Source organism: Balaenoptera borealis (assembly GCF_965194805.1).
Source record: "Balaenoptera borealis genome assembly, chromosome: 2".
Classification (NCBI taxonomy): domain Eukaryota; kingdom Metazoa; phylum Chordata; class Mammalia; order Artiodactyla; family Balaenopteridae; genus Balaenoptera; species Balaenoptera borealis.
This window is the reverse complement of record NC_138867.1, coordinates 96,117,108-96,127,734: the sequence shown is the minus strand read 5'-3', so window position 1 is coordinate 96,127,734 and position 10,627 is coordinate 96,117,108. Positions and strand designations below refer to the sequence as shown.

Here is a 10,627-nt window from a genome sequence, read left to right as displayed (position 1 = left end):
GACTACGTAAAAGAGACTCCTCCATTTCCCTTCTATCATGTCACCTTGTTTCATTTAGAGCAGTGATCAGAATCTGTATCTCAGTTGTTTATTATCTGGCTCCTCCATTGAAAATATTAGCTTCATGTTGGCAAAGGTTTTCTATCTTGTTCAGTCTGTACTCCCAGAGTCTAGCTCAGTGCTTGGTCTACACCACGCACCTAACAGGTGCTTAATAAGTGTTTGTTAAATGTGTGAATGAGTGAATGCATGCATGCATGCTCGATGCCATAGATTCATCTTGATGGGGAGGAAGAGATAGGAAATATTTGCCATAAAGGGCAACAGGCACAGTTGGAAAATGCAATCTTCCTTTTTCTTGAAGGCTTTACTTGGGATTCATGGAACAGAGTGTCCTGCAAAGAAGGTGATCGCAGCCAGATGTGGTCAGCACAGACCTGGGGTGAGTCAGGGTAGCAGATGGGTGAACCAGCTGGTGTTCTATGCTGGCCCCAGGCCAGGGTGCCACCCTCAAGTTTACCTGCAAGTTGCCCCCGGGAGCCACATCAGGTCGTGGCCAGGGTCGCCGTGCTGGGTGGAGGTATCAGGTCAGAGTTACACCTTCCTCTTTCTAAGACGAACCACCGTTTATCTGAAGGGTTATGGAGGGAGGTGGACAGTCAACTGTGAAAGGTGCTGCTTCCCTGATCTTGCCAGCAAGACTTTTGAATGTACTGCTACTAATAAAGTTATAGCATTGACAGCAAACGTGCATTAAAAAAACAGCTTGCTTCGTGCTGGAACTGTTCTAAGTGTTTTATGTGTACCAACACATTTAATTCCCACAGCCACTGAGGTAGATTAAGGATGGCCACAAATTCTTTGATACTTTTCCCGCTGAGAACTAGGGTCTATGTCCCCTCCTCTTGAACCTGGATGGGCCCCATAACTGCTTTGATCCATAGAATATGGCAGAAATGCTGATGGGCCCATTCTGAGCTGTCTTTTGGAACACTCTAGGGGAGGCCAGACACCACGTAAGAGCTTTGTCTACTCTGCCAGAGAAACCATGGGGAGGGCCCCTGAGACCACAAGGAGAGAGGGACAGGGGCCAGTTGAAGCCAGCCTCGAGCTTTTCCTGCTGAGGCACCAGACCTGGGAGAGAAAAAACCATCTCGAATTCTGCCACACCAGGTGACACCACATGGATCTGAGAACTGCCCAGCTGAGCCTGCTTAAATTCCTGACCCACGATCTTTTTTTTTTTTTTTTAAACTGAAGTATAGTTGATTTACTGACCCACAATCTTGTGAGCAAACTAAAATGACTGTTCTAAGCCACTACATTCTGAGTAGTTTGTATTCAGCAATGAACAACTAGAATAGCTACCCTATCTCGTAAGTGCTACTATATCTGCATCTTACAGATGAGGAAACTAAAACATGGAGAGGTTCAGTGACTTGCTCAAAGTCACACAATGGTAAGAGGCAGACGTGGAATTCAAGCCCAAGCAGTCTGACTCCAGAGCCTGAACCACTCACGGTAAGGCCACCAGGCTTTACTGGTGCCAGGTCTTAGCTGCCAACGGCAAGTCCTGCCTGACCTGGGCTTCTTAGAGTCAAGATGACTTAGTTCTTAGGGCCTCAGTCTTTGCAAAATGACTAGGGCTGGACTAGATTAAAAATCTAAAGCAGAGTTTCTCGACCTGCTTTTTAGCTGGATAATCAGGCCAGATAATTCTTCACTGTGGGCTGTGCTGTGCCCTGTAGGATGTTTAGCTGCATCCCTGGCCTCTACTCACCTTCACTGTGTGGTCCCCTTCCCCTCACTGTGATGAGCCAAACTGTCTCCAGCAGTCCCCAGATCGCCTCCAGCCTTGAGCCATCAACGTCTCTTCCAGCCATGCCTTTGCTGTTTCCCCCCTATGCAGCACTGCCCCGTCCTGCGCCCTTAGCTACGCTTAACATTTGTTTAAAATCGAGGAGGTGTCATCTCCTCCAGGACTCCTCCTCTGGCCTCTCTGCCCCTTTTGTGCTCCATCATGCCTGGCGTCTTTCCATGGTACTATACAGAGATGGTGATATAGCTGTGCCCCTGCTGGCCTGTAAATTCCGTAAGGACAGAGACTATGTCTTACTTGTCTTTGTATCTTCAGTGTTTAGCCCAAGTCCTGGCTTTCTTAGTGTTGGTGCTCGGCAAATTCTTGTTAAAACAAGGAATGAATGACGCAATACTGATGCTGAAAGCTCAGCCTCTGTGCACCAGTGCTGAATCGAATCTCGGAGACAGAGTTTTGGGTGAAGTAGAAACGAATAGCTTTATTGCTTTGCCAGGCAAAGAGGGACACAGTGGGCTCCTGCCCCCAAAAACTGTCCCAACCCCAGAGGATTTGATGAGGAGTTTTACAGCAACGGTTCAAGGGTGGGGTGTGTGCAGGGCCTGCATTCCTTTAATCTTGTCTCAAGTAATCTTGATGAGCTTCTTTGGTTCTTTTAGTCTGGCCTCAGATGGTCTTCTCCAGTATGAAGAATGCTGACATCTTCCATTTGTTGGGTTTTAGTTCTATAAAGACCTTAAAGATATTGTTACATGTATCCCTTGAGGCAGAACCAGGACCCTGCCCCAAGGCTGCACTGTTGTTTCCTGACTGCTCCTCCCTTGTCTCTGCAGCCCCTCCCTTCCCAGATTAGCAACTGTTCTTTGGAACTCAGGGAAGGTCATGGAGGCTGGAGTCTGTTCCCTACAAGAAACGGGGGACATGGAAAGGCTTCTGTGCCCAGGAGCCCCACAGCATCCTGTTTGGTTTCAGTACCTGGTGGTTGTTTGTGGAGCATGGGCTTTGAGTCAAGCTGAAGCCAGCTTGAATCCTGGCTCTGCCATTTACCAGCAGCCTAGAGTTGGGAAAGTTTCATAATCTCCTCAACATTCCTCTCTGGAATAGAGACAGTGAAATCTCTATACCTCACAGGGAAAGCGAAAAGGAGAAAGAGTAAGGAGAAAAGGAGATTACTAATTGCTTAGCACAGTTTGACATGTAGTAAATGCTCAGTAAATGGTATCTTCTACAAAACAAATGAATGTTATCATTTCATGTCTCCTCCCCCCTTCACATGCCTTATTCTGCCCCTGCAATTCTGCAAACTTTGTTGGCACAGGTACTGTTAGAAAGTCTCATTTCTCTTTTCCTTGAGACTTCCTCACTGTTGATGTGGACTTTTCTCTACTCAGTCCTGGATTCCAATTTGTACAGTTTTCTCAGCATTGTCACCAGGTGCCACCCCACCTCTATGTCCTCTGATGGACCCAGAGAGCAAGGGGCAGGGCATCTGAAGCCTTAGAGAGAAGTAAGGCTCATGTGATCAGGTGTGTTCCTTATCCTCAGGGGCTGAGGGCTGCACTGGGAACCAGAGCAAGGGAGCTGGTAGGCAGCGCAGGGCAGTGGAGACTGTAGCCGACTGTGGACAGCTGTAGGGTAGCGAGGTGTGCTTGTTACCCTCCCCTCCTCTTTGGGGGGGCATCGCCGTGCATGGCCATTGCTAGCAGAGAGCATAGTGGTATGCCACAAGGCTGGGACAGTAAAGGGATTTATGATCTCGCTTAATAAGAAATCTAGCAGAAGGACCGCTCCAGACTTGGCTAATTTGGCTATTCAACCGTGTCATCAAAGACCCAGGTTCTTCCCGACTTCAGTGTGTTGGCTTGTCGGGCTCCCCTGGTCTCAAGGTGACTGTCACAGTTCCAGCTTCACACACAGTCAGTCATGTGCAGAGGTAGAAAAAAGGGCACTCTTGTTTGCTCTATCTCTTTTTTTTTTTTTTGAAATTTTTAAAAATATTAAAAAAAAATTTATTTTTTTGGCCATGCCATATGGCACGTGGGATCTTAGTTCCCTGACCAGGGATCGAAACCCGTGCCCCCTGCAGTGGAAGCGTGGAGTCTTAACCACTGGACCACCAGGGAAGTCCCCACTCATCTCTTTTTAAGAGCTGGAAAAAAAAAAAAAAATTCCAAGAAGCCTCCTTGGCCGTCTTCCTCTGTGTTTCATTGTATTGGTTTACATGTTCATCCTAAACCCATTCCCAGCGGCTCAGACCATCCCTGAAATGCACGGATCCTTGGGGGAGAGCGAACAGAATTTGGGTGCTGTTGGAAAGGGGGCAGCCAGGTAAATGTTGGTTAGGACTTAACAGGGTCTGCTATGTAAAGTTATCTTGTTTTCTTTTGGGGGAAAAAATAAAACATGTGAAAAAAGAAACATGTGAAAGAAACATGTGCTGTAAATGTGAAAGGGGCCTAAAACCATGAATAAGGAGAGCAGTTAGTTGTGGCAGGAATTCAGAGTTCCTCAGAAAATCTGCATGGAGCTCGAACTAACCATAATTTGTGTATAGGGCACAGACTATCTCAGATAGGTAGATTTTAAAAGGGGGTCTCTTTCTTCACGAAGTCAGGAGCTTTTTGAGGATTTACTAACTAGTTTATCATATACTAGCTGTATAGCCTCAGGCAAATTTAAAAAAAATTTTTATGGGCGTATATTGATTTACCATGTTGTGTTAGTTTCAGGTGTACAGCAGAGTGAATCAGTTATACATATACATATATCCACTATTTTTTTAGATTCTTTTCCCATGTAGGCCATTACAGAGTATTGAGTAGAGTCCCCTGTGCTATACTGTAGGTCCTTATTAGTTATCTGTTTTATATATAGTAGTGTGTATGTGTCAATCCCAATCTCCCAATTTATCCCTCCCTCCCCCCATCCCCTGGTAACCATAGGTTTGTTTTCTATGTGTGTTAGTCTATTTCTGTTTTGTAAATAAGTTCATTTGTACCCTTTTCTTAGGTTCCACATATAAGCGATATCATATGATATTTGTCTTTCTGTGTCTGACTTACTTCACTCAGTATGACAGTCTCTAGGTCCATCCATGTTGTTTCAAATGGCATTAATTTGTTCTTTTTAATGGCTGAGTAATATTCCATTGTATATATGTACCACATCTTCTTTATCCATTCTTCTGTTAATGGACTTTTAGGTTGCTTCCAGCCTCAGGCAAATTAATTAGCCTTTCTGAGCCTCAGTTTCCTCATCTGTAAAATGGGGATAATTGTAAATATATTTTTTCAGTCCAGATTTTTTTGTTCTTTTTCTTTCATTTTTAAAAAAATTGTATTGAAGTATAGTTGATTTACAATGTTGTGTTAATTTCTGCTGTACAGCAAAGTGACTCAGTTATACATATACATATTCATTTTCATAATCTTTTTCATTATGGTTTATCACAGGATACTGAATATAGTTCCCAAATGGGGATAATTATAAACCTTCCTCCCAAGGGTGGTTGTGAGACTTAAATGAAGTAAGAGTATAGCCCAGAAGCTGGAGTATAGCACTCAGTAAGTATTGTTATTATGGTGGTTGTTGTTGTTATCGTTGTGTTGTTACATAATCATCATCATCATTATTATCATTATTATCTTTATCATTATCTTTGAATCTTTAGCACTTAGTCAAGGCACGTGTTATATGCTCAATACATGTTTGTTGCATGAAAATAAGTGTGGGAATGAATGAACAGGGAAAGAGCATATGAAAAGTTAAATACTGATCATGAAGCTTATTACTAAAGCAGGCCAACGATGCAAGGAGACTGACAAGATGGCAGGGTGTGTAATTCATTTCCTCATGGGAGGTACTTACAGGCAGTTCTGTGACTGCAGAATGAAGCATCCCTGTGGGATGGAGCAGTCAGAGAAGCCCTCACCAGGAGGCAGGAGGGTCTGAGATGATCTGTCTAGGATGGTGGGAGCTGAGTAAGGGGACAGGGAAGGGGGAGACATTTACAGGTAGAGGTCCCCCATCCTCAGAGCTGACATCTTAGAAATTATGAGCCTTGAGGAAGTTCCCTCAGGGAGCTGAAGTTTAGTTTGGCTTTGAGATCTGTGGCATAGTTCCTCAGGGGCCAGCCCAATCCCAGAGTCTGTTTTATGCTTGCTTGAAAGTGGGAGGCTGCCACAGTGCAAGCCCAGACATCTGCAGAAACATTTTCTTTGTAAACCCCACTCTCTGTGACAGCCATTGCATGTGTTCTGGGGTAGGGGCCAGCTGACTCAGGAATTCATCAAACCCTTTTATGCCAATTCTCATCAGCTTTCAAAGGGTCTTTACACAGAACACTCCTAAATGAGTAGTGGATGAATATTCATAGATGTATTTTCCCTACCGCTGATCTGGAAGGACGCCGCTTTCAGAGCTGTTTGCTGTCTCTGGGTGGAGGGACTGCCTTTGGCCTTTGTGCTTATTGCAGAAGAGAGGGAAATGAGTCAGCCTCTGACACTGAAGAAACAGAATGTCCTCCTCCTGTCCATGCTAAACTTGTCAAAGGCCAAGCAGTGTTGGGGAAGGAATCCGAGAGTTTCTAATTAGAGCTCTCGTCTGCAGTGTGTAGAACAGACTGGCTCGTGTCTTCTCCACAGCTGACCCAGGTTATAGGCTAGGGACCCGGGTGACTCAGTTTCTCATAACCTACTTCTCATTCATTTGCCCTGCCTGATCCACTGTCCTCAGCGTTCTGATTGGACACCGCCTTTCAGTTAGAATAACTCCCACATTGGAGAGCACTTTGCAGTTTGTGAGGGGGTTCCATCCACATGATCTGATTCCCTAGAGAGGGATGCAGGACAAGAATCGCTGAACGTATTGCCCAGGGAGAGCGAGGTAGTCACAGCCAGGCAGAGGTGAAAGGAGAACATGATCCCTAAACCCCGACAGCCCTCCTGCCATTCACCAGCGTTCGAGCCACGGATGCTGAAAGGCTCATAAGCTCAAAAACTGGTCTTTTTTTTTTTTTTTTTAATTGAAGTATAGTTGATTTACAATGTTATGTTAGTTTCTGGTATATAGCAAAATGATTCAGCTGTGTATATATATGTATATATATATACATATATATATATATATTCTTTTTCAGATTCTTTTCCATTATGGTGTATTACAGGATATTGACTATAGCTCCCTGTGCTATACAGTAGGACCTTGTTGTTTTTATTTATTTATTTATTTATTTATGGCTGTGTTGGGTCTTCGTTTCTGTGCGAGGGCTTTCTCTAATTGCGGCAAGTGGGGGCCACTCTTCATCGCGGTGCGCGGGCCTCTCACTATCGCGGCCTCTCTTGTTGCGGAGCACAGGCTCCAGACGCGCAGGCTCAGTAATTGTGGCTCACGGGCCTAGTTGCTCCGCGGCATGTGGGATCTTCCCAGACTGGGGCTCGAACCCGTGTCCCCTGCATTGGCAGGCAGATTCTCAACCACTGCACCACGAGGGAAGCCCCCAGAACTTGTTGTTTTTGTATTTTATTTATAGTAGTTTGTATCTGCTAACCCCCAACTCCTAATTTACCCCTCCTCTCTTTCAGAAAAGCCCTTTGGTAACCATAAATTTGTTTTCTATGTCTGTGAGTCTGTTTCTGTTTTGTAAATAAGTTCATTTGTATCATTTTTTTTAGATTCCACATATAAGTGATATCATAGGATATTTGTCTTTCTCTGTCTGACTTATTTCACTTAGTATGATCATCTCTATGTCCATCCATATTGCTGCAAATGGCATTATTTCATTCTACAAAAACTGGTCTTGAGGGCATCAGATCTTTTTTGAGTTCTTCAGCTTAGGGTCTAAAGCAGTTGTTCAAGTTCTTTTCCCAAAGGCGACCATGCTGCAGGGCACTTTCTGAGCCCTGGGGTGACGCCAGTGGATTTGGCATCTCTGAGCCTCATTCCAGTGCTCTTCTGGGTACCACTTAGTACAACACAGAACAGTCTGCCGCCTCTCACCTCTCTCTCACAGAGCATCTTCAGAGCCGTCCCTGCACAGGGAACCGGCTCTCCTCAAACATTTATCCCACCAAACAGGCACTTTCCTACAATGCTTGTGAGGGGCACACAGGCCAGCTGTGTGGAAGAGAGTTGAGTTATATCCCTCAAAATTACAAATGCATTGACCCTAGGATCCAGCAATCTCACTGCTGGGAATTTTCCTACACATAGATTTGCGTATATATAACAGGATGTATGTCCAAGGTTTTCCTTTGCAGCTCTGTTTTGTAATAGCAAAGACTGAACACAGTCTAAGGGACCATCTACCAAGGACCAGTTAAATGAATTGTGATGGAACCAGATAAACACTACACAGCTACAAAAATGAGTGAGGAAGTTCTCAGTAAACTGAGAGAGAATGATTGCCAGCAAAAATGCAGAACAGTGTATATTGGCTACATGTTGTGTAAGGGATGGGGAATGAGTGTACTTTCATATTTGGTTGTATTTGCATAAAGGAACACTGGAAGCATACTGAGGAACCAGTAAAATGGTTACTTTGTGGGGTAGAGAATGGGATGGATGGGGTGATGGTGGGTAAGAGAACGTTAGATTTTTCAATGGGAACATTTTATATCATTTTGAGTTTTGAAGCACATTAATGGATTGTCTAATCAAATAATTAAATTCAATGAACTTTCCCGCTACCAGCCAGCCAAGGGTGGGGCTTCCTAGAGATATGTGAACTTGAACAGAATCTAAATCCTTAATCCTTGAGCCGTCAGCCAGGCATCTCATCAAGTCATGGGAACAAACTGTTACCTAACAGGAGCCAGTCAGGGGAGAATGTGTCACCCCAAATGTAGAGGTGATAAAAAGTAAGGCACGTTCTGAGCTGGGCAGGAGCAGAGTGATTGCTTGGAGGATTGAGAAGCTGCCCAAGGTTGTTGCAATAACTTTGGGATTTCGTGGAATTCAGGGCCTCACCCTTTGGAATTCCCAGGTCATCATCTTCCTGCTATGCTCTGGCTTGACTGAGTCCTGTGGCACCAAGATAACACCACTGGAGGAATTAGTGGACATTCGGATGCCAGCTCCGCTTCTGGTCCTGGCCTCGCCTGGAATGAAGCCTGGCTTCTGAGTGTGAGGTCTTGGCACCAACTGCTCTGTTCTATTATCAGGGTGATGTTGGAGACCTCAAACCGTCCCAGGGCATCAAGTTTTCCACTCAGCAGCGACCAAGTGCCTGACTGCCCTGGCCCTGCCCAGGGGCGATTGAACAATTCAACTGCACCTTAAACCCCCTCCCTCCTAACACGGACCCTGCCCTCTCCTCTTCTTACTGGTACAGAGTCAGTTCGAGAAACCTCCTATGTCTTCATTTTACTTGACAAAACTAAAATGAGTTCAGCCTTTAGCAGCAGAGCTGGCAGGAAGCCCTGATGGTCACATTGCTCCTCCTGCCCCACCTCCCCTTCACTGAGGGGAGGGGACAGGTGTGGGAGTAACTTTGTCATTCTTACAAGTTTCCTAGAGCAGTTAAAATAAGGTAGAAAAATAGCAGCTTTTTCCTGCCAGGCAAAATAGCCTTGCATTTCACACCTCACAACGTCTCCAAGTTGGCTTCATTCGTTAGGAATTCTGAACCACACGCTTAGCACACACTCAGCACCCGGCAGCACTCGGTAAGTGCTGGGGGACGGTGTGGGGCGCACAGGAGCCTCTGGCCTCTTCCTGCGGGTGTAACAGAAGCACGCAAGGCAAGTGGGGCTTTGCTGAGCAAAGTGGCTTAATTTGGCTGAATTGCTCCACTCTTCATTTGCCTCCACCATGAATGACAGAAAGGGAAGTCTTCATCGGTTCCTTAGTTTTCGTCCTTTACCCAGATAGAAGAAATGCTTCTTTTGCTTCTTCTTGCATCTAGGGAAATATCTAGATAGGTCAAAGGCAGACAACACAGCTTAATAGAGAGAGCTCTGTGTTGAAAGTCTAGGCTCAGATCCGGGCCCTACCCACACGTGGTCTGTGGTTGATTTCATCAGCCTGTGGGCCTCAGTATCTTACCTGAGGAATGGGTAGCATGAATCTCTCTTGAACGTTGTGAAGGACGTTATGAAAAGAGATAAGCTGGTTCTTGCCCTCTGTGTCCCTGTCTCTTCCTGTCTTCTAGCCCACCGAATCTTCTCCCTGGTACTGCCGTAATGCCCCTTAGAAACACCCTCTGTGAAAATACCTGCAGTCCATGTCTTCAGGGAGCTCCCTGTTTCCAGCAGGAAGGAAGCAAAGCACATAGTGACAGAAAAGACTGAGAAGAAACAGATGCTACGCTCTCAACAAGATTAAGGTCACGTGGTACGACAGTGCCGGAGAAGCCGGAGCCCCGTGGGGACGAGTCAGGAGTGGCTGGAAGGTGCTGAGTCACGACCTCGGAGCCAGGTGTTGAAGGGATGGGGGCGGGGTGCTGCGCTCACCTTCAAGACAGGAGCGAGTGAAGCGAGGAGCCAGGTGTTGACGTTTGGTGGGGGGGACCACTCACCTGCGGGGCATGTGGAGTGAGTGGCTGAGTGCAAAACAGTGAGCCGACAGAACACTCTGCAGATGAACAAACGCTTCCTGCAGGCAGGGTCCAGCCTCCCCTCGGCTGCCAGCTTGGGAGCTCTGGACTGGCAGGGCCTGAGCGGACACACAGGGGTGGGAAGGAGACATGGCAGGAGCCAAGACTTCCCAGCCAGAGAGGACAGCGTGGCCCCGAGTGATGTGGGGTGTGGGTGCCTCGGGGGGGAGGCGGTCGGGGTGCTGAGCAAGCCCCCACCTAGGTTAGCACTTAGC

General features: G+C 46.2%; 1 long non-coding RNA gene across 1 annotated transcript; it reads right to left on the bottom strand.

Annotated features, from left to right (window-relative positions):
• Positions 1–229: 229 nt before the first annotated feature.
• LOC309622540 lies at positions 230–10,313 on the bottom strand. Its single transcript, XR_014240953.1, has 3 exons — positions 6,207–10,313; positions 4,879–5,073; positions 230–2,551 (listed from the first exon to the last, which is right to left on the bottom strand). It is a non-coding gene; the product is annotated as an uncharacterized lncRNA (long non-coding RNA).
• Positions 10,314–10,627: the final 314 nt, after the last annotated feature.